This window comes from Chamaea fasciata, unplaced genomic scaffold, assembly GCF_029207755.1.
Source record: "Chamaea fasciata isolate MVZ Bird 193981 ecotype frontalis unplaced genomic scaffold, bChaFas1.0.hap1 SCAF_1, whole genome shotgun sequence".
Taxonomy (NCBI): Eukaryota; Metazoa; Chordata; class Aves; order Passeriformes; family Sylviidae; genus Chamaea; species Chamaea fasciata.
The window spans coordinates 125,347,016-125,372,055 of record NW_027094086.1 but is presented as its reverse complement, the minus strand read 5'-3'; the positions used below and the strand labels follow the sequence as shown (position 1 = coordinate 125,372,055).

General features: G+C 35.9%; 1 long non-coding RNA gene across 3 annotated transcripts in view; it reads left to right on the top strand.

Moving 5' to 3' along the window:
• Positions 1–15,034, top strand: part of LOC136289928 (uncharacterized) — a 33,639-nt gene extending 18,605 nt beyond the window's left edge. The window contains exons 2-5 of one of the 3 annotated variants that reach the window (XR_010720909.1): positions 255–586; positions 3,256–3,395; positions 4,741–4,860; positions 14,962–15,034. This is a non-coding gene — a long non-coding RNA (uncharacterized lncRNA). Of the gene's footprint in view, positions 1–254; positions 587–3,255; positions 3,396–4,740; positions 4,861–7,850; positions 7,970–14,961 lie in introns of those variants that run through there. The other 2 variants (XR_010720902.1, XR_010720907.1) reach the window with 2 other exon arrangements.
• The last annotated feature ends 10,006 nt before the right edge of the window (positions 15,035–25,040 follow it).

Sequence of the window (25,040 nt, the reverse complement as noted above, 5' to 3'; positions counted from 1 at the left end):
GTTTAAAGTCATCTTTTCAAAGCGATTTTGATCTTAGTCAGGACTGTTTTCAACCAAAGTGGATTGATAATCAATAGTGAGAGAAAATATTGGTGTGCTTTTGGGACAGAAGGATTGGAATTTCAATCTATTTTTTAAGTTGCTGAAGGAAGAAACTTCTTCCTAACTTGTTTTTTACATGTGTTGTAAAAATGGGAGAGTATCCAGAGCCCTTCAGTTATTTGGTTTAATTTAAACAGACTGTCTTTTTTCAGTGCATGCTCACCTCTGGACCACTTTTTAAGACACCGCTGCTATTCCTGCTTATATAGTCCATTGCCTTCATGCTTCTGGCGCTGAAGAAACTTTCCAAAGGACAGATGTTATTTGTTTTGTGTGAAGGCTCCAAAAAATGAGACTTCAAAATCATACAGGGCATCAAACCTGTCCCTGAACATTCAGTGATGTGTAACAAGCTCGTTCTGTTGACACTGGCAAGGGCTGACTTTAACAGCATGATACCTAGAGATGTGTGAAATGTTCACAATGAAGCCAAACACCTCTGAAGTTTCATACTTTTAGAAAAGTCCTTCATATTAAAACTGAGGTAAGCCTACTCTTGAATTCAAAAGGATTTTTGACATTGAATGAGACTCAGAACTTCATTCTAATTCAAAACCAATTCAGACATTTGTCATTCTATTTATAGGCTTTTGTAAAAAATGAGTGAGTACTTTCCTCAGAGAAAACTAGTACCAATCAAAAGCAATGTGAATATTCCCGCAGGTTTTCAATGATCCATCACAAAAATGTTCATGGATCTCATAAAGTAAGATTATCTATTAACTCTATTATTATGCTAAAATAATAAGCACGTTCATTTAGATTCTTCCATTTATTTTAACTTCAAAACATTCTGGCACAGTCATCCAGCCAACGGCCCACACAACATTTCTGGCCTCGAGGCTGACTCAATCCAGGCAGATTTATCTTTTGAAAAGCTGGTACCACTATTCTGAGACAGGAAAAAAGCTTCTGACTGAGAGTAAGGGCTGCCAGACATGACTCAGTCCCCAAACCCAGAATCCTGTGCTATGCAGTGTTTAAAATGTCATTTCACATTAAAAAGTTATTTAAAAAATTAAAAAAAAAAAAGAGAGAGAGGGAGAGAAGGAAACTGGCACCATGCCTACATTCCTCCAGAGCCAATTTTGCACTTGCCCAATTGCAAGCATAAGCGGAACCTGCATTTGGATGCATTTTTGTGAATGACTGTGTTACAAAGCCAGTGAAGCTCAAGAAACAATAAAGTAATGGCTGTTTTACAGTCATATATGGCTATGGTGCATCTGCTGAGGTATGGCCACTAAACCAAGTGTGATATGGAATGTGTGAATGTGATTTGCTTTGACCTTGGTATGTGAGGGTATCACCAAGCATATATTTTCACTCAGACATGTAACTTTCCATTGGACCAGAGCGAGCATGCACTGGGACGTGTGATTTGTGTATTTGTAAGAGAGGGAGGGGGCCTGAACTAGGCATGGGATCTCTGATGTAGTAAATATCCTCAATTACTGAATCTGGGGGGAAAGGAGAAGGTGAGAAGGTCAGATTGTGACTAAGGAGGTAAAGGGAACAAAGATTGTGTCTTCCTTTGTACCCACCTAACAGTAACCTGTGAACCATTTCCATCTTAGCACTATTTTGACCTGTTTAAAGGTCATACATAAGAGAGGAAAAAAGAGAAAGCTTTCTTTGTCAGCTCTTATAAAGATGCACAAGGAACAGGGACAGTCTTGCCTGGTCTAATCAAAATTCTGAATTTCCAAGTACATTTCAGAAGGGTAATTAAAGCTAATAGTGTTAAATAAAAGTTTGTGTCTCTTCTTGTGTCAATAAGTCTTCTGTTTTTGACTGATTGAATATTTGAGAAAAGTAGATTTAACTGGAACTTAAACTTCAAACAAAAAAAATTCATTTTAATTTTCTCTTCTTTTCATCTATTGATAGTCATATCTCTTGCAACTTATCAAAATTTTTCAAAATAGGACTAGTTACAAAAAACTGAATCACTGAGATTTTTACTCCAGCACACTGTAAAGATCTTATCAAAAAATTGGCCAAATGTATCACCTGCTCAGACATGAAAGCATGTGATTTCGAGTATATGAACTGAAAAGCCCAATGCAGAAAAGCCTGTGACTCAGCTGTAAGACTTTTCATTGCACGAGAGCTTCCATGTGCCATTTAAAATGTATAAGTGTCATCATAAACCTCCCACTCTCCTAAGAATAGAGCTATCACTGGACCCTGTTATCTCACAACCCCAAGGTACAGTATGATAATGATACTGCTTAACATCAGTGTAGAGAGAGAAAACATTGGAGATGCCGCAAGCATCTCAACTATAAAGAAAATCAAATTAAAATATTAATTTACTGATTAATATAACATTAGATGACCCATTTCTCCAGCTTGTTAAACAACAAAGACTTGCAAAACTAAATAAGGGCCTAAGAGATAAGTGTTTTAAGAATTCCCATAGAGATGTTTAGCTCCTTTTTAAACATCATTAAAGACGCACTTTGCATATAACAGGCAGTTTTATTTTTTTGTTGCTGCACTGACAACTCCTGCTTGTTTTTATTAATATACACTTTCAAAAAAGGTTACAAAGTGAGGGGTTTGGTCAGAGTTTGAACAATCAGCTCATACTGTAGAATAAAATAACAGAGTACAAGGCAGACTTGGGAGGAAAGAGAATAAAATCATGCAGGTAAACCATGGGGCTGAGAGTTTAAAGTTTGATATGTAAGCATGCGAAAAAAAAAATTTAACCATTTTCACACTCTGTGCCTGGAAAATGCAGAGGAGAAATGATTCTTTGCTGATCTTTTCCATATAAAATACTTGCTGTTTGCGAAAATGGAAAATTGGAATACATTTTTAGAAAGGAAATGGCAACCTAATTTAAAGTAACTTAGTTCAAAACTAAAAATACCATAGTTAAATTCTATAGCAATTTTATCTCCATTGGGAGCATGGTAATGTCCCATGACATGAGAATATTGCTTGAATTTTTGTACCATATTTTACTGAAAAATGTCAGTAGAAATATTTAGTGAGGTTTTTAAAAACTATCTTTCTGTATAAGCAAAATTCTTATAGTATTAGAATTGTCATTGCACTCCTATGAGAAAATATACAACTTGCTAGGTGAAGAAACTGTGAATTTTCTGTTTCCATAGATAAATGCCTTTGTCTTTTCCTTAGTGATCCAGAAGATTTGAGACTGTGAGCATGGATATTCACCTTGCATGTCAATACCATGTGTATTTTAAAATGAGCTCAAAGGGAAGAGAGAACTACAAATTCCAGACTGGTCAGAAAAAAACAAACTACTACTGGAACAGGTACTTAGTATTCTCCTGACAAAATTTTGCCTTCCTGGCCTTGGCCCCATCATGCATGTGATTATGTGGGTGGGAAATAAGGCAGCTTGGGCTTCCTAAAATACAGGGGGATGTGTGTGTGAGTCTGTTCCCTGTATGTGCAGTGTTCCAAGTTCTTTTCCTTCTCCTTTTTGTTCTTGTCCTCAGTCACTGCCTCCAGGGTACCAGCTTTCCTTATCCTCGCTCCCATGGCAACAAGTCTCTTTCCAGCAGTAGTGGCTCTGTCTCTTCATCTCCTCCCTCCGCAGCTATGTTCTGCAACATAGAAGTAGCTTGATTTTCTATCACTACTTTTTTTCTTTTATTTATCGGGCCATGTGTGCTTGTTCCAAAACCTCTACTGTGAATATACTGATTCTGTATGGGACACTACTTTAACCAAAGTGAATCCGGGCCTGTTTTCTTTCTTCTCCCAACCTACTCTGAACTATTCTATTCTGTGCTTGACTGTCTGAAAGAGGAAAGTACTATTATTATTATTATTTTAAACCTTGTCCTCCCACTTTTCCATGGCTGGAGCAGCACAAATTGAATTGAAACAGCAAACACTTTAAAATGTATATTAGATTAAGAAAGGTTAGAGTAGTATGTGCTTTGAAAACAATCCAACTGCCACCACCATTTTTGTAGACAGTTTGTGCACTATAAAGAAGATGTGAATTTTTGAAACAATCTGCTAGCATCAAATGAGAAAAAGATTGTAGAATAACCATTCCTGTTGATTTTTGGTTGGCTCCTTAATATGCTTTATAACACAAAATATTCATGTTGGACCATGATTCAATCATGTAAACAACCCAGTAGCTGCTAACAGTTCCAGAATAAATACAGTCTTTCAAAATGCTGAAAGTACAAGGGCCTAAAATAAAAATTTAAAAAAAAAAAATTAAAACACAGAGAAGAAAAAGGGGGAGAGAGGATAACAGTTTAACATCAGGAAAGGGGTAAAGATCCAGTGTGGCAGTTATAAATCTTAGGGACATTGTAACAGAATCAATTGATAGCTAACAGTAAATTTGTGATTTGCTGACCTGTGATTTTTTGGAATGAAACAATGTTGCTGCTAAAGAATATATCAGTGTGCATTACAATAAGTATCAAGCTCTCTAGTTTTCTTTTACAAAGTGATTTTTGTTTACTATAAATCACTTGATTTCATTGTAAGAGCTGAAGGTTTGGGGCCTGAAATCCTCCTTAATCTTAATGGGAAACACAGGATATTTAGCAATTGTCAGACTGTGGTCCCATGTTGTGATGCTATTGAACAGCTTTTTTCTCCCAAAATATAAATGTATCTGTTTTTTAGGGTGAAGTGTTGTTTTTGCGTCTGTATGAGTTGGGGTCCAACTGTCTAAAAAGCAGCTCTTCAGGGAAGGACACCAGGACTCTGGTGCACAGCAGGTGCCAACAGTGTGCACAGCCAAAGGTAAAGCCCATACTGAGCTGCATCAGCAAGACCATGGCCCGCAGGTCACAGGAAGTGTTTATTCCCACTTACATCTGTAGTGCCACAGTATCGGGCTCCTCACTTTAAGAGAGGCATTGACAAACTGGAGCAAAGCCAGAGAAGGTTGCTGGGGTAGACAGGAGCTGGAGCACACAACACCCTGAAAGAATGCACTTATTTAGCCCTCCAAAAAGAGGGCTAAAAGGTGATTCATTTTCTGTCTTTAAGTACATAATGGGTGATTATGGAGAAACATAGGTAGTGTCTTCTCCAAAATGCAGAATGAAATGACAAAGGACTATGATAAAAAGTTGCATCATGAGACCTTGCAAGGGGACTCAAGGAAAGGATTCTTCACAATGAGAATGGTGAACAGGCTGTCAAGAAAGGCTGTGGACTTTCAACAAAGCCTTCAAAATTTGACTGGACTATCCCCTATTTAATCTGGTCTAGCTTCTAAGTAAGTCTTGATTTGGGCAGATGGTTGGATGAGATGACCTGCAGATCTCCCATCCAACAAAGATTATTTTATGATTCATGCGTCTATGAATACCAGTTCCCTAGGAAGATGAATCTGCACTGTACTTTCAGGATTCCCAGAATAGGAAATACTAAATAAAAATAGAGTAATGTTTGCACATTAAGACAGGCTGGGACAGAACTGGTTGACTCCAGATCTTTGAGTAAGCCACTTAAATGATTGTAACTTGGATGAACAGTAAAGCATCTCTGAGCTTCAGTTCTCCTCCAGTAAAATAGAATTAATAATATTTATTCACTTTGGTTTTTAAGAGTGATTCACCCTTATGCATCAAAGGTTTTTTAACAGACTGAGCCAAATCAGTTACTGATCAGAGATGCTATGGTACCACAGCCATTGTGCATCTGGTCAATGTACAATTACATCACAAGCATGATCATCAAATATATGGGAGAAAAAAGGGCAAGTAACTTATTCCAGAGTCCTTTTTCCTGGATTTAGAAATCTACTTCAGATATGTCTGTCATCCAAACAACTATTTTAATTATTATGTCATATACACTCTGATAAGGGATATAGGCATAGGGGAACACCCTTTTCTCTCTCAATCTTTTGAGAATTCCTGAATTACGGCCCCAGCATCTGGTCTGCTCTAACATAAAATGCTGTCTCCAGGTCCTTGCTTGCTGGTACTGCCTGCTCTACTTCTTGGCTTTGTACTGAGATATTGCAGGTGGTAGGTCAGTACTGTGTAAATGTTTTGTGGTTAAAACCCAAAGAAGTGATTTGTGTTTATAAGCTTGAAATTGCCTTCCTGAAAAAATATGCACAAGCTGAAAGCTTCTGCTCATGTAAAATTGTGATGGATTGCATTTTATTGGAACATATGAATAGCTCTTTGATTTGAAATAATGAACCCTTTAAATGCCTTTAGAAATTATAGTAAGATAAAAGTATTATTCTCCCTCCATCACCACCATCAGAAAGTGACAAAAAGGCCTGATTTGCAAGACAGACATACAAACATGCACACTCACTCCCATATATCCATAATCACACATTCAAATTTATAGAAGATGACAAATATAATGTTGAATTTTCTAAGTTGGTATTGGATAGATGCCTGATTTTCAGGTATCAACACTTTTGTAAGTACACAGAATACGTCTGTATCAGAATACAGTCACTATATTTATATACATATATATGTAAAAATAAAGATATTTAACTTAAAACATTATATGTTCAAAGACACACAACATCTATGAAAAAATATTTAGTGTTTTTCACCTACAACTGATTTAGTTAGTATCCTATAAGAAAAAACTCCAGACGTTAATATATTTTCTCAGAACTCTGGGGTGTGAGAATATCAAGATTTATTTATACAGATGCACCTTCAGTTTTCTCTTTGTGTTTATTTATACCCCAAAAATGTCATTTTCATATTTCAAGCATTTCTTTCAGGTTGAGGTTACTTGTTTTAGCACTCCCAAGTTAAAGGAAATACAAAGTGAAGGGAATATATAGCTAAGAGTATGTTACTTCTTTTCATCAGATTCTGTCAAAATAGAAAACTTTGTTTTTCACATGTATGTATATTTAACAGGAAAACAGGGAAAAATAAGAGAGTTAAAACTGTTTGTGAAAGCTTGGCGCTTTTTTTCTGACTCGGAAGCTTTTAGTGGCAGTAGTTAAATGTCGAATATGATTACACAAAACTGCTGCTTAAAACTGAAAATAAAGTTGAGCATACTTTTGAAGACTGTTTCAGAAATTTAAAAAGTAGTTGTGCATAATTTATCAGTGTTAATAGACTTAGGTGCATTTCTGAGGTAATTCATCTAAACAGTCAACAATTTATCACATCACAATACATAAAATGTAATTTTAATTAATAAATAGTCATTCTATTGCCTTTACAGCTACAAAAAATCAATCCTTCCTTACCTTCTGTCTACAGTTTGGGTTCCTTTAATGGGTTTTAATGGGTTTTATTCTATGCTCCCTTAGCAAAGCTTATTAATTTGCTTCCTGGAAGACTTTCTGTATTTTGTAGCATAATCTCAGTCTTTAAGGTATCTGCCTGATACCTTAAAGCATTATTCATTACTCCTGAAATGACACTCTAGCCTACCTTAGAAGTAATGAAATTACTGTAATGTATTATAGTTCTTGTTAATAGATTGTCTGTGAAGCCCATATGTTTAAACTGTTTATTGGGAAAATAAGGTTTTCCAGTATCTCTGAATGGTTAATGAAGTACTTCACTTGCATAGTCTCAAGCCAGTTGGTAAAGGGAACCTTTATCACTATCTTACAGAGAAATAAGTCAGGTGGACCCATTTCTGTACAATAAATGAAATAAGAACTGAACTCTCAGCTAAAATGCCAACGAGTCTGAGTATGCTCAGAATTTCAAATACAATGCAAAAATCTATTTATTGCCTCACCTGACTATTATCATTTTACAATTATTAAACTTCAGGAAAAGAGAAACAAAAAGCACAAAAGGATTCCAACAATGTCACAACATGGGAAAAAATGAGGAATCAGGACCAAACCCGGTAACAAAATGCTTATAAAAACACTGGAATTTGTGATTTATCTACCTGTAATGCTTTGTCAAGTTTACGTAAACTACAAATAAAATAATAATTAAATTGTATTTATTTATCAAAATATTTCCCAAACAGCTCTCTCATGAGCCATGATACCTGATTTGCTCCTTGGGATAGTTTTCATAGGCAGCACTGCTTAAAGGAATTTCAAGACAGTCTTATAGTGTTTTCCAGGAAAGGAAAATGACTCTTTTACATCCCTTATACCGCTCTAATGACGTTAAGTACATAATAGTTGTAGCTGAATATCTGTCATGAAGGTTTTCCCCTTGTTATAGGACTGAGTACTGCCTTTACAGGAATGAATTAGATTTCACTTTATCAGAGAATACAAAACACCTGAATAATCTGTCCTCAAGGCTGCATGTACGCATACAGCTATTTGGACATAGGTGAATCCTCTTTGAAAAAGAACCAAAGATTCAGAAACTACGTTTAAAAATAATTATTATAGATTTTTAAATCAATATAATTGTTTCAAAATGTGGGAGTCAACAAAAGTCCTATAAAGCAGATACTTTTTTTTTTAACTATGATATGATCGTTACACAATGTAACATAAGACAAATTATAGATGCCTGGCACAATACTGCTATTAACAGAACAGGGATGAATACACAGAAATATGTAGAGGCAGAATTTCAACAAACAAAATGTAACCTGAAATATTAAGATACAGAAAAATCCAGCCTCAAAATTCTTTTTTCTTTTCTACCTCTTTTCTTAATTTCCATACCTAAAAGTGCAGATACATATCTCAAGTAATAAGATTCTAATGCTCTTTCTTACTTCTCATAGCTGTCCTTTCACTCTGTTAAAGCAAGATGTCTGGCTCTTTACTATTTCTATACACTCAAATATTATTTCTCCTCTTATACTTCTCTACTTCTTTTATAGAGCTCACCCACTGAATCAAAACCACAAAACAAATTGACATTGACACCGGCTGTGATCTGTATCCAAAAACTTGTTCCAATAACATAAGAATTTTAGAATTTAACCCACCCTTCCCAAATCTAAACTGTTGCTATGGCAAGATGTGTTATCTTACAAAGGCAGCCACACCTCAGATAAAGAGCACAGTGTGTCACAGGTAGTATGTGTGAATAGAAGCCTGACTCAGACATGGAAATCTTCCAGTTACCATTTTTCTCTGTTTATCAATTATTCTTAGATTTTTGACACAAAATTTTCAAAAGAAAAGGAATTTTGACAGTTTATTACAAAGTAGTAACTTCAATACCCTGGTTTTATCTCTACATAGCAGTATAACCAGAATAAGAAAGATGAAAGCAAGTTTTTTGTTAAGTAAAATCATCAAAGAAGTTTTGTGTTTGGGCTTTTCTCTTTTGCTTCCTGCAAGTTCCAAGTAATAACTAATGAACAAGGTATGTAGAAGGTTGTGAGTCCAGTAGAATAAAAGAGTAGTCATCACAAGAAAATGGATGAATATCACCCTTTTTATGATTGTAAAAATTGAGGTGTTCTATTGTCAACTGCTGTAAACTCTGATCTTTGAAAGTTTATTTAGTTTTAGAGCATGACAAATTTTGAACCTCCTCAGGTAAAATTAGCTGTTGCTACAGTTATGATTGTAAAGAATGCTGAATCTAAATCTTTCTCATATTAAAATCTACATATCCCAGGCAGGACTTTTTGTGATAATCAAATGATTTCATTACTTTAGGTCTATCCACATATGTAAATGTTCATCTAAGCCTGAAGGATCTCTGATGAAATTAAGCAGCATTTGTTGAGACGGCTTCCCACTACTTTGACTTGATTTTTGTTATAGACAAAACAAGTAGCTGAACAGGTCACTACCCCTATTAGTTATAGCTAATATTCTGTATTTTGAAAAATGTCTTTTGCATTTATATCATCAGAGATAGCTCATAGAATCCCATCAAGGTGTTGATGCAAAACCTACTGTGTGACTTGTTCTTATATGTTTTTCTTAATGAGCCGTATCCACTTTGAAGACTGAATTAGGTTATCATCAGACTAACACGATCTACAAAACATTGTAAAAAGGTTAAACTCTCTTTGATGGGGTTCCTGGATATTTATATGGTTTTACAAATGCTCCTGTAAGAAGATTATCCTTGTACCCATAGATTAAGGCCACTGCATGAACACTCTTTTACAAATCAATATTAATTAAAAATTATTATCATCAGAGAACTAAACAAAGGGCCTATGCTGCTAAAGAAAGGGTATGCCCCAGTGACAGATCACTGTTAAAACCTCTCATGCCATTGGGTGATATTTGCCATATGTCCAATGATTGATAGTAAGATTTAATGAGTTCTTACAAGCAATTAAATAATCAAGGGTTCCTGCTGTTACATGGCATAGCTTGATAGAACAGTGACAAATGAGAGAATATCTGCAACCTAATCAAAGGGACATATTTCCTTGGGAACAAAATAATATTATCCACCAGTGCAATCAAAGGACAAAAGAACACAGAGAGGACGCAACAGAATGAGATAAATTTTGTGCTCTTTTCATTATTCTGGCCATACAGTTTCCATTTATTGGATCCTATTAAATCAGAAAGACAATTAGGCTACTTAAATATGTTTCATTTGTCATAAACTGTTAGCTAGTGGGTACATATCCATATCCAGTCACCTTAGGTCTCCTTTCCCCATGAAACAGTATCATAGGTTATGGTTTCTCTATTTTTATTTGTTATTTATTTCTATTGTGATTACAGAAGTCCTGCTTTAGTTTAGGGTTTTTTTTTTCCACTGTAACTAAGGGGATATTGTAAAAGTCTGCACTACACCAAATTTGTCAAATATTTTTGATTAATGAATTTTTCTAAGCATTATATATTATATATATCAATATCAGTTCTACTTTGGATGTGGAATGACATAATATTTTAGTATTTCTTTGAATTTATTTTATATTTTATTTTTTGTTTTATTTTTAAATTTCTTTCACTAGAAATTCAAATCTTTCCTTTTATTTCAGTCAAAAAAAAAATAAAATATCCCAAGACTAGATGCTACTTTATAGCTAAAATTTTCGTTAGAAGATGTAAGCATCAGACTATAGTCATTCTGCATTGTATTTCAGCTAGCTAGCTGGTGAGTAGGACAAAAGGTGTTGAAATGCACCAGAAAACCAAGAGAACAATGTGCCCCTACTAATCATTATGCTACAATATTTAACAGGTGATCCATCTTTAGACTGTATAACACGTGACCTTTCTAAATATATACTGAGCTCTTTCCTGTTTTTTTCTGTGTTGGTGGCACATGGGAAAGGAGATGAACTCCTCTGGAGAAGACTGACCACAGGGCAGGTTGTTCCAATTCCAGCATGGTTTCCCAGTGCCATTTCTCAGAGTAGAACGTAAGAAGAAGGAAACTGTTGGGGATGATGCATCATTACTGTATGCAGCAAAACCTCTAGTGATTTTGGTGGCTATTATACAGGATATTCATGGAATTGCAGTAATGGAGTTTTGCAGACAAAGAATGGTTTGGGTTTAAAGGAACTTTTAAGGATCTTCTAGTCCAAGGCCCCCAATAATCAGGGGCATAATTTCATCCTTGTCTCCCACTTCTGATGGAATGTGCAAGACTGTCTTACCCACAAAGTGGTTTTTCTCTCTTTTTCCCAGCTTTCTTCTAATGTGAGATAAGCACAAGTTGTAAAACCTTGACATTTTAAAAAAAACCCCAGAGTACCTGTTTTCCAGCCAGCTGTGTCCAGCATTGAAGTATCACTTATTTTACTTTTTCCACATGCCAGTACATTTGCTTTGTTTTTCCATACACAAAGTGAAATTTGAGTATATATCATGTTTCAGACACTAGTTGTATTGCTTAATGTGCTAATGGAAGACGCTCAGATACTGTACCAAAAAGTCAGTACAAAGAATATATCAAATAACTATAAAACCAAATTAGAGAAATCAGCAAGCAAAAAGCTTCTTAATTTTTCAGTGATCTGAGTATATTTAGCTGTAGATTCTCTTTTGTATTTCCTCTAACCTAATAACAATTTTTAATATAATCTGACTATGATAAAGCTACAGTTGATAAAAAAGAATAATTCTTTGTTGAATTTCAACTGTGGATGATTCTGTTGAAATCAGACTTTCACTCATCATGAAAGTGAGATAAAGATGTTTAAACTAAGGCACGTTTTTAGATTAAGAAGATCCATTTGGTTTCTGTAAGTCTTAAAAAATGGATTGTTCACCTCAAATTTTTGCCTTAAATTTTTAGTCAACTCCAAATATGTCAGGTCAAGAGCTGCTTAGATTACTGGCTGAGGTTACTTGGGAACTTGAGGAATCCTGCTGCTGCACAGCCACATGTGCACAATGACTTTAATGAACCTGTCAAGTGGTGCACCAGCATGGTTTAACATGGGGGTCTGTCAGATCACTGATCCATTGGATCATATCAAGTCTGAACTTAGGTCTGAGCTTAATGTGATCTAGTGAAGATAAACTAAATGAGTTCTACATGTAGTAAGTGGCAAGAGTCAAGAACTCCTACTAAAATAACAAATTGGTTGTTCCAGAAAGCAAACAACCCCTCAAGAACCATGGAATGATACCAAGTTTTTGGCAGCATTAGATTCCTAAGGACCACTCTCAATTGATATATTCACAAAAAGTACACACCTCATTAGATTCCGTACAGATTGCAAAGCTAGCTATAATGTAAAAACAGGCAGACAGTCTGTCTCAATATTATTACAGGAAGGCTTGGTTAAATTAATAGCTTCTCATTGATTAAAAAATCTTGCATTTTACATGTTCTTAAGTTGGTTCCCACCATTACCTTTCAATAACAGAATACGAGTCTTTGGAGAAATGTGGTTATATTGAACTACTGTACTGAAATATGAAGGTAGGCGAAATAAGATGTTTACGCTAACCTATTGTTGTTTCCTGTCATAAAGTTCTCTCCACCTGAAAGATAAAGACAAACCCATCAATGCACCCTAAATTTTTATTCTTTGATAATTTTTAATAATATTCCTAGACTATTACAAATGTAGGTAGTTTGGAACAGTCATTGAGCATGACTCCACCAAATTATTTCAGTAACTACTGAAAGTGAGAAATAGTTATCTCCATGTAGCATTTGCTATTGTGTGCAACTCTTAGCTTTTGATTCTTTGCAATTACTATACAAATCCAGCTAAAAATAATAACACTAGTTCTGATCCACTAAAATGCTTTCCAAATGATCCTAAGAACTCCTGTTATGATTCTTGATAGCACAGAGTACTTTGTTAGGCTGAGTTTTTTCATGCTGATTGTATTATGTACGCTCCATCAAAAACTGTTTAGAGAGCTTCTGCATAAACCTATTCAAATGTATTTTACTGGCATGCAATGTTGGAAGACTTTTCTCAGTGCAACAAGATCATGTAACTGAATTGAAGTACCACAAACCCACAACATTTTTTTATATATATATAAAAGTATTATGATCGATTGCCTTTGTTCTTTTGTACTTCTGCAAGCTTGGTCTGCACCACTACCAATCTTACGAGGCAGATGTTCTTCTGCCAGTCAAACAAGAAAGGACAGATCAGATGTCCAATTATGCACTGATGTGTTTAGACCTGAGTTTCAATGTACTAAGACCTGATTTTCAAGAATAATGTTGTTTGGTTTAGTGCATTGAATATGTCATCTTTCTCAACAGAAACACTAAGCCAAGCAGCATGTTCTTGGATCCACAGCAAACAAATGGCAGCTGCCACGTGTGCAATGTACTAAGATATTGGGATGTAAAAGGGCAGACAAGGAATTTGACTTTATGGGGGCAGGACAGCTGTGTGATTTTCCTGTCTCTCAGATTTTGTGTTGTCACAGTAGTGCTTTCTAATAAACATTCATTTTGTACGCTTTGTAGTGTAGACCATTTTTAGGGACTGATTCTTGAAACAAATTAAGTGGCTGCCTAGAGGTTTGGGATTATGTCTGGAATAGTCAACAAGGTAGTAAACTAATGTAGAAGCACTTCTAGCTGCTCTTTGAATTCTATCGTCCCCAACACTTATCTTCACAGTTCACGTAACCAGTCTTTGAAAGTATTAACTTCATCATCATCTAGAGATGGTCTGTGCTTTTTCCAGTTGAGTTTTCATTATAAAATATCTAGCAAAATACTTTCTCTTTAGAAAAATATGAGTTCATATGCTAACTGAGTTAACTCTGTTACCTTCCAACTCAGTTTTTCATAGAATCATGTAATTTTGCAAAATCCTCTATGGAAGCATTGTCTCCTCATCTTGGGCCACTATCCTGATTTTCTCTGTTTACTACAGTGGTGTATATGCAATGTAGCAGGGAGGCTTTTCCTTCCCATGCGGATGAGTCCCTTCCAAGTCACAGGGGTCAAGCTGCATGTTTACTGCCAAATATTCATCTCATTTGCTCTGTGTGTGCTGACTCTTCTCTTTTTTCCCCCCTCTGTTTTCAAATCAGAGTCCTGCAATGCAATGAAAAAATGTTGCTTGGTTCTCAATGAATTCTGTGGAAGTACCAAAGGGAAAGAGTAATCATCTATATTTGGCATAAACACAAACTATTATTAGACAGAGATTTTGGAAGTAGTTGTAATTTATCTGCTATCAGGAGCAATAGAAAACCATATGGATGATAAAAAACATAACCAGGGCAAGGTCCTTCCTGTGTCTGTTGACAGCTAATATGCACCAGGAGGGCAATGCCATATGTTTGCATGTACATTACCACGGGGGGCAGTGACATATGTTCACACGTATGTCACCCCTCTGGCCTGCTGTCATAAGGCTGTTTCCAAAGTGGAGTGCTCCCTTGAAAAACAGAAGCAAAACTCAAAAATATGAGTCTCCTACATTCTCTTTGTCAGCAGCTTTTCTAGGACTACCACTGCTGTTTGATGAGCAATCAGAACGGTTCATGAAAGCAACAAAAGCTACTGTAACCCTCTCTTATATCTCTTCAAGGTATTGAATAGCAAAGGAGGAAAATACAGACACCCCACTAGAATAGTCACACCTGCTGGAGAAGTCATACCTGCTGAAATACTAGGTGTGCTGTAAGTCCTGAGGTCAGTGAGCATGTGCTTCTCCCAAAATATTTCATGGACTGCTCTTTTCACTTCATTTCAGGCTGGACATGTCCTCTTATCATGTCAAAAGCAATTCTTGGCAGGATAAAAAAAAGAGTTTAAGAGTAGAGGAGTGACAAATTGAGAGAATAAAAAGGTGTTGGCCATGATACTATCTCCTGCAGTTCTGGGGGGCTGGAGGTAAACAGTAATATTAGATTATCCCAACCATTCCCCTGCCAGTGCAATATTATTCCTTGCAATGTGATTTCTAGTGTTTTGTTCATTCCGTTTAGTACTAATCCAAGCAGATAGCCTTTCTGTTCTATCTCTTGGGAGACCATTTATCCCTCAATCCACTTATTCCACTATTAGGTAGATTTTCTGAAATTTGCAGTGTATTTTCCTCTTCTTTAATTTCCTTCCTCTCTTTAATTATTTCTTTTGGTGCAAATATGGCTCATCTTTTTATATTTGCATTCCCTCAGAGGTCATAAAGTCTGGCACACAGAGCAGGAATGCAAGCCACAGTATGAAATCTGCTTTTAGAAAAGGGTAACCTGCAGGATATTTTGCTTGGTCTCAAATGACATGTGACTAAGAGTATTTTGGATTTTGTAGATATGCATCCATTACATAATTAAGTCTGATTTGGTCTAGGTGTAGTCCAATATGCCAGTAACTTGACTTGAATGCTAGTAACAATACCAAGGACCCTCTGTAAAAGTTTTAATAGGAGCGTACAAAGCTTCTTCCTTGTTTTGTCAGAGCAATCCCTTACGGAAGAAAAATGGTGAGAATCTCACTCTGGACTATGTGCTGTTTAAAGCCAAGTCTAACATTTCAGTATCCGATTGACTTTATTTTCCTGTCTATAATTCAAAATTATGAAACTATGCTTGTCTTGCACTTTTGTAAAGGTCTGGGTGTTCACTAATCTTTCTTGTGAAAGGACTATGATTTTGGCTTGCCTTTTTCCTTTTCTAGACATTTATCTACCTTTTCCCTATCTTAGTGTTCTGAAAGCAGAATTACAGCAATTTCACCTCCTTCAGTGCCTGGAAGCTTCTCTGTGCTTTAGGCAGCTAAGTTTATAAGTCCAACAGCTCTCAGAAAAACTTAGCAGGAAAGAGGTAGATAGGTGAGGCAAATCCAGGGGATGACCAGAGAGTGGTCTCTGGGAAAAGTAAAGCAACCTGAGTCAAAGTCATGGGGAGGAACAAAAAGAGATAATGTGCTAGGTGGAGACAGTCTTCATGTCCTTGGGAGTAACTGGGTCTGCTCAGGATGGAAATTTCTGGGTTAGAGGATGTGGCAGTCAGGACGGAGTCACAGCACAGAGACAGGGTTCACAGTTCAAGAGGAGGTTTGGAAACCACTGAGAGGATCAAGGATGAAAGAGCTCTGGCTTCAGAGATGGCAGAAACAATAAGTTCCTGGGGATCGGAAGCTACTGGGCAGTTTGTGGCAAATTCAAAATTTCCCACCAAGTTGACGGAAACAAAGCTACAAAGGACTTTCCATGCAAGGACAAAGTAATCAAGAAGAGATTTTGGCAGAGATTTATTTATTAAGCTTTTGCTATTTCTGCCTTTCCTGGAAACCCAATTTTCAACTACTTAAAAAAAAATAAAAGAGAGGAAAAAAACAAAGAACAACCCCAAAAGAGTACTCTCCTTTACACTAACAGAAAATACAGATATTTGAAGCTGAACATGTTTTTTGTTCTTCTCCAGGTGTCTTCTCCAGGTGTCTCACCATAAGAGAAAGGTCCTGAGCTCCAATTCAAAGAGTTCTAACTCCAGAACCAATGCCATTTCTTAATGAGGCCACACCAGGAAAGGAAATAAAATTTGAAATCAGTAATTATTTTTAATTAATTTTTTAATTTACATGTCTTTTTCCTCTTTTTGTTCAGTGTTATAAAGAGTTGAAATGAGTGCTCAGCTTTATTTAATTACCATGTTGTCATGATCACACTACATATCCTAACAAAGTAATAAGGATTCTTCACTCTTTCTTCAGAGGACAAACAATACAGATTTGGCCTCCAAAATTTGGTCATCTCATTAGCTTAAATGAAACAGCATTTTACTCTACTTTTGGTTCACTCTCCTACATTTGGCTTTAGGCCATCAATACCAGGCTTAATTCAAAATATCAACAAAGTTCTTTCCTGACTGGGCCATAGGGTGAAAAATTCTCACACAAAATTAGTAAATACTTTTGAAACCAAATGAATTAGACAAAGCTGTAATTGCCTTCCTTATGGATGATCTACAAAAGGAAGGCTGAACTTGAATACATTATTTATTCAAAGTAATTTGCTTTATCAAATAAAATAGTTTGGAAGTAGAGATCAGTAAATTGTAAAAGTAGATGCTGACTAAGGATATAAACCCAACGGAAAAAGATAAACATACCCTTGCTCATGGGAATGATTGTGAGGGAGTACAGATTGGACAGGAGTAAAAAGTTGGAGCAATGAAGACTTTCAGTGTTGTGGCCAAAGAGAGTAATATAAATAAATACAAAAAATATTTAAATTTATTGACTTTATTTCAAGATATCTTTAAAAGCCATAAGAAAAAAAAAAAAGGGAAGAAGCCTAAGAAGTCACTGAAGAAGATTGTAGTTTTATTAGGAGTCATGCAAGATAATCATAATTATTGTGTACATCTGCACACTAGTATTTTGAGATAGAAAGTATGATATATATAACTTGAGATTTATCCTTAAGATAACTTTGTTAATTTACCTAAGACCTTTTCACTAATGGAATACTGTTCCTTCTTTTATGTTGAATAGAGAACTGGTTATGACTGTGATAATCGAGATATTCTATGAGTTCTTTCTTACCTGCGTTACAGACTTAGATTTTTTTTAAATTCATGTATATGCATTTCTAACAAACGGTAAAAGCATTTATTTTGTGAATATATGCGATCAGCAGAGTGTTGTAAATTAATTTGTATTGTAAATTAATAACCCAGTCAAATATCATTTCTGTTTCTGCAGTACCTGTACTTTCTACTTTTGCTTTTGTGGATTTGAACCAGAAGACAAAAAGAACAAAACTCAAGTTCTGTTATTCACATTGAATTTTGATTTACATTGAATTCTGATTTAATCTTTAATTTTTACAATTTGTTTCATCTTTTTCTTATTTTTGAAATTTGGGTGAAAAATAGACTTTTTCCTTCCTCTATATGCCTATATATTAAAAAATTAAAGCAAGTACTCATTTTTATCACCATGTCTCAAAAAATTTTAGTTCTTCTGGGACTTGGCTAGAACTCTACAAACATCTGTCTTTTGCAAATAGGTTCTAGAGCACTTGGACGGGCTCAAATTTCCACAGCATTTTACTACCTGTGCTTTATCTAAATGTTTTACTCTTGCTTCTTACACTCTTACTGGAGTCACAGCAGCAATAATCCTATGAGTCTTGTACTTGTTCCTGACAAACGAGCTGTCTCTTATTCACTTGACAAAAGAAATGAACTGTGTTTTGCTGTGCTTCATTTCAGGCACACAAATGTCTCATGTGAGTCTATCTCCATGGAGATTATGATTCAACATAGCATCTGGAAATGCATTTTGAAACCTTATTTCTCCTTTTCTCCAGGACAATGGGCTATCCAGAATCATGTGTGTTTTCTTAGCACAATTCATCTGATCTCAAAATCCTTGCAACAAAGCTGGTGTCTTGGAAAAAAATCTCTGAATGATAAATTGGGGTCACCTTCTTATTCCTCCCAGAATTTTCATCATCATCTAAATAAGCAGGCATACTCACAGCCTTGGGATATGCCAATGTTCTCTGCTGTTGTTCATAATTTTGTATTTATTTAGTTTTTGAAAGAGTTCTCTTGCAAGACGTGGTAACTATTTGTCTGTCTTAAGGAGAGTAAGATTCCTTTGTTTGTCGTGTTATTCCTTGGTTAGGTTGCATCAAGGGAGAATGAATCAGTTTTAATGATGGAAGTGGCAATTAGTGCTGCTGAGTTATAGTTTCAGTTTTTTGACAGAGCTCCTGAACCTAATAAATTATGGATCAGTAGAGTGGGAAGGAAGGTCTCAAAACCTGCCTAAGCAGCACATGAACTGGTAGCACACTACATTGCATCTCCTTTCAATAAATGTCCATTTCAGTCTGGTTTTGCGGTCAAGTGTGAAGAAGAAACATAATCTGTAATTAATAACAGTTTAAAAAAAAATCCATATGAATGCATGCCAGCACAAGGAATGAAACAGGGAGGAAAAAAAGGGTGGAAACAAGAATAAAAAGTCCCTCAGAATAATGGTGAAAACTCAGACAACTGGTCTGTGGGGTGAACAGAAGCCTCCAACACTAAGTTTTATGGAACACATCTGAGCCAAAGGCCTTTTCAGAACCATGTCAGATTCCATAGAGATAAAAATATATCATCACAGGGGTTATTCCAGCGTGTCAGGTAAGGTGCAATGGATCTGTGCATTTCTCCCACCAAGACTGTGAGTATTTGGGCATTTTTGGTTGAAAAAAAATACAAAAACCTGTTCTTCTGTGTGTTCATAAGAGCAATGTTTATATTTCACTTGTACACAAAGTATAACAAGCACTGTCTAAATATTACTTATTTATTAATTCTGAATACTACTTTCTTAATAATAAAGCTAGATGAATTTGCATCCCCACTTGGGCAGTGAGGAGGGAAGCGCAGAACTGCCCAGTGGAAGCAAAAGAAATCTCTTCACAGTAGTGAAGCTTCAAAACCTGGCAATTTTCATATGATTTTCAGACTCTGTCATTGGGGCTGGTTAGTAAATCAGAATTTAACATCACAAAGAAAAGTTTGATTTGGAAGCCTAGTAAGATATGCAAATCAGGTTGAACTCTTTCATATACTCAAGATAAACATTCATACTTCTGAATCCAGTGTAGACAATGATCATTATACTGCATATAATATTGAAAACACAGATTCAAACAATTTAGAATAATTTTGAAAACCAGAAGTTCAATTGCTGCTCTCCCAAGTGCCAAGTGGGCCTCTGAGATGCACAAGATTGGTGGAAAGGGAGATGTGGCTAATCAATCAGTCCCCATTATCCAAGCTTTTGTTCAATCATACAATTTTTATTAAAAAATTTGAGCATTGAAAAATTGTCAGTTTCTGATAAAAATTAAAATTGCTTTAAGCATCTTGGTCATTGTCTTTGCAGCATTACTCAGCAACACTGATTTCAGTTTTATGATTTTCCATTGAATTCAATGATGTCCTAAATCAAATCACCCTTTATGAAAATCCAAGTAAGCCAGCAAAGCCGTAGCTGATGGGGCTTGAAGAGGGGGGTTTTTTCAGACTCAAGGTTTCTAAAAGAAGTGAGCTGCTTTGCATTTCAATTTTGATAAACTGCTGTCCAAAAGTCATCTGAAGAAGTTGCAGTTATCTTGCTTTTATTTGCTTGTTCAGTATTTTATGATACAGACATATCAGACTGCCACAGCATAGTATGAATATTGCTCTCTTCACAATGAGGACATGGTCTCAGTGTACTGGGTCTAGGGATTTTTTGCTTGACTTCACTAGTAACACATTATTTCAGGCCACATTTTATCAGTCAGCTCAACAAGAATGCCAGTGACTTTCACCTTGTTCCAGCTCCCTGTAAACATAGTAATTGCCAAAATTACATTGTCTTTTATTTACTTAACAAGCAGTACTTTTCAAAATAAATAGTCTGCCATGAGCAAACACAAATGCTAGCAGCACTCATAAGTCTTCCATGCTTTCAAACACAGCTTCTAGCATTTCAAAAGCAGACTGAGAAAAAGCTGGTGAGAGGAAGAGATGTCTCAGCCCATTGTCTTGCTTGAACTTTCCCCACATATGTCCTGTTGCCATTATTCCGGGCATAGCTCCACCCACAGGTGGCAGCAATAAGTACTTGCAAAGCACTAATACTGTTATCAACCTGTCAAAGTGTATCAGACAGTTTGGTTTCCACTGGCACATTTTTCTTGTCTTTACTCTCACCCTTTTCTACCAGGGATGAATGGCCACAAGAGATTTCTAGCAGTAGGTGGAAAATATCTGAGGAGCCAATACGTGGGTTTACTGTAAAGTGGACATTTGTATTTTTAACATCGATTCTCTGGAAACATGTGTCATCACCTTTCTCTTACACTGTGCTTAGGTCTTGGTCTTGCACACACATTAGCACTTCATGCTGCCCAACATCTGACTAAATGCTTTCAACTCATGCCTTCTCTGTAAGTTAAGTTAGTGGGTACTTTCTGGATGATTTCAAAAGGCTTGATGACTATCTAACCTAATATATGCTTTGTGGTAGGATTTTCAGCACCATTTTGTAGAAGTTTTCTGTACAGGGATGAGACAATGGAAGTTCTTTTATTTTAAAGAAATATTTTTTTTTAAAATTAGGAAATATGTCATCTTGCTTTAATACAAAATTAAGCATAGTTATTATTTTTAAGTACCATTCTAATTTTAGAAGGTGATAATTTAGTAACTTAGGCTGTCATAATCTGGGGAACAGGCAGAATCCTCTCTGACAGAGTTCTAAACAATTATACTTTCAAACCCCTAAAAGTTATGATACCCATTTTTTCCATTTCCCTCTCTCCCATTGAGCATATATTAGCCATTCTTAGTATAAACTATTGAAATTATTCAGCCAGTTCACAGTGTTGTTTTTAAAATGAAAAATGCTATGATCTTTTACTGTCTTCAGTGTTATAATATGTACTAAATTAGCAGAACCCTGATGCTCTGATAATTTACACCACAATGTGCTATTTAAAACTGGAAGCCCAGCAGGAGATTTTATTTTTATTAATTTAGTATAATTTTAAACATTACAAAAATAGCTGTCTCACAGCTTCCCTGCTGAGCCTTAGATTGTTGCCACAGCCTGTGCAATACTTTATCAGGAGAGTAACATCACTATAAATACTGCATAGTTGATTCTTGTTTCAACACAGAATACAAAAGGATGGGGAAGACTGAAGAAGAGACAAAGAAAAAAACAGGGCTTGTTATGTTTTACGTTTTGCCTGCTTTTTGTTTCTGCCTGCTGGCTTCTAAAACTTCCTTCTTTACAGGTTTTTCTCTAAGGGTGGTTGTGAATTTGTAGTCAAAATGCTGAAGTTCCACATTGTAATTAACTTAGGTGAATCACACAACACTGCTGTAGAAAAATGAGTTTTACTCTATGTCTCTTGTATATTTGCCCTGCCATTTTTGTGGGCTAAACATCAACGGAATGTTATTGTCCAAGTCCAATATGTATTATTAAGAGCAACCTCCTATGAATTGAAGCTTTCCAGTATTATGTACACAACTGGCTCACATCTGCTCACCTTTGTGCGTATTTAGTGAACTTACATCTGCCTGAAAAAAAAAAAAAAAGGCAACAGTCAGTTACCATATCTAGCCTCTTAGCAGCACTAGGGATGTCAGATCCAGGAGGCAGAACATCTTTTGGCCCTTTTATGATGCTTGTCACTTTTTTGAATGAGCTGAGTTGACCAAAAACTCTTTCCACGAGTGACACCTTCCAAAGAACATCTGCCCCCTTAACAATGGAGGACTCTTGGCACTGAAGCAATATTTGCTGTGCAGAAGATGTGGTTTCAGGTACCATCATCCACTGTTTGTAATGGAAAGTTGGGATGGACTGCTGGGAGGGAGAAGAGACGGTGATTGAAAGTTATTTTAAAAATATGTGAGTTTCTAAATTTAAATTCATTGTGAAACTCTTCAGTGCCTATATTGTTTATATTTATTTACTGATCTATATTATATTTTATATTACAGAAATTTAGATTAATTTAATTTTTTTTCTTTTTTCTTTTTTTTTACTGGCTGGCTGTATCTTCTACCTGGTTTCCAGGTAATATTCTTAAAATAAAATGTGAAAAGTGAAAAAAAGCTCAATTCCAAATGTTTAGGATTTACCATGTGATTCTATTAAGGCAAAGCATATTTCACTGGCAGGCAACTGATTTCCTTTTAAAACCGCTGTAGCTTTTACAAAAATTTTGTGACTTGACAGATCCACAGTAGAAATGCGATTAGTGCATATGTCCCCCATTTGAACAAGAGGACCTTCTATTCAAAACATTTGGTGCTTAGATGTTAAATGCCATATAGATTTTGATTGAGTGACACGTAGGCAATTCAGCTGTGTCTCAGAAGCTGCGTGTTGGCCTTTCTGGGGCACAGAAGGCAGGCAACCTTCTTACTTGATGAGCCACCAATTAACCCTAATTAAATCAGTAGTATTTTTCTTTGAGTAATATTAATACTGACTAGAACTCCCCCTCAGCTAATTAAAAGGCATTTGGCCACTCCACCTGTATGGACTGAGAGCTGCTAAGATAACCATTTTCATCACTGAAATATTTGTTGTTAAAAATTCTTTCTCTATCCCCTGTGCTGTGATGTTTACACCTGTGTACACACATACAGGAAATATCAATTCATTTGCAACTCTCTTCTTTTTCCACAACTGCCAGGAGAATGTGAGTGAGGTAAGTCATTCCAAGGATATTGGAAGAAATGAGGCATGAAATAAAAGCCTTCCTGCACTATCTGCTGATCCTCAGGAATGTAAGGCAACCTGCTGTATTAAAGAGAAGCATCCAGGCTGTTAACTAAGGCACTAGGACAGTGAGGAGTGAGTCTTCTGTATGAGACACTCTCCTAAGCGGATGACATCAATGTCCTCAGAACTATTGCTCGGAGTTCATGATGATGAGATCGGCGAGATGTCTCACATGTTATTCTTGTTTATGTCAGGAGACTTAAAATCAAGATTTTACATGATTTACTTCCCCCCCCCCCCCCCCCCCCCCCCCAGACATTTCATGAACTGGGTGTACACACAGTGTTACAAATAACGCAACGATCTGCTATTAACATTATTAGTCATACTAATTAAGGGAATCAAGTGGATCAATCTAAGCAGCGTTCCAGCTGTTTTATGAACAAAAGCCGAAGGACTCTGAATGGCTTGTACTGAACAGTGTCCTGTAGAAAAAAATGTGATTTTGCTACTTAACACTGGAATTTTCTTTTCACCTGGTGGAAAATTCTTGTCCTAATTACTTGTGCTGTTCACTCAGCAGGCTTGCATGACAAGGTGACTCAGGAATATACTGCCACAGGTTGGTATTGGAGGAGATTTTGGGTTAGGAGGATTTGGAGGTCTTGCTCTAAGGGCATAGCAACAGCCCTATATAATGATAACTATCCTGAAAGGAAGATTGATATATTGGTGTCATTGTCTTTCATTAAACTGCAATAGGAAAGACGATACTGCAATATTGATTGGACCAGCATGATTAAATTCAGGTTTCATAGTGTCTTCATGTCGAACCAGAAATCTTCATCCCATTAGTCCAAACAGCACAAGTTCTATATATCTCAGCAATAAGATCTAACATTGCAGAGCTGTTCCAAAGTACATAGAAAATATGCATTTTTATAGTTCTCTTTCTTTTCATGCCTCATTGCTAATACTGCTACAGAGGCCAAAATACAAGATTTCTGATTTTTCTCTCCAAGAACCAACCTACTGAAAAATAGACTGTTTTGGTGTGGAGAGCCATGTAGATTGATAAGAAAAAAAGCACATATAAACTTAATGTTTTGCTTGTGTCATAAAATGGGGATTTTTTACAGTAGAATATGGATAGCAAGTTATGACTTCTGCTAAGAATACTACACATATTGTGTACAGTTTGTGAATACTAATCTTTTTTTAAACTTGAAGTCAAATGTGTTGTCTGTGACAAACACTAGATTGCAGCTCTCCAAGACTGGTAAACAATTTGCTGTATTTTCATGAAGAATGTAGATAAAAAATAGCTTTAAAGAATCATGCTGCTGTTTGTCATAAATTATATTTATAGTAATCTATACATAAATTACATATTAGATTAAAGTACATACGTTTTTATTT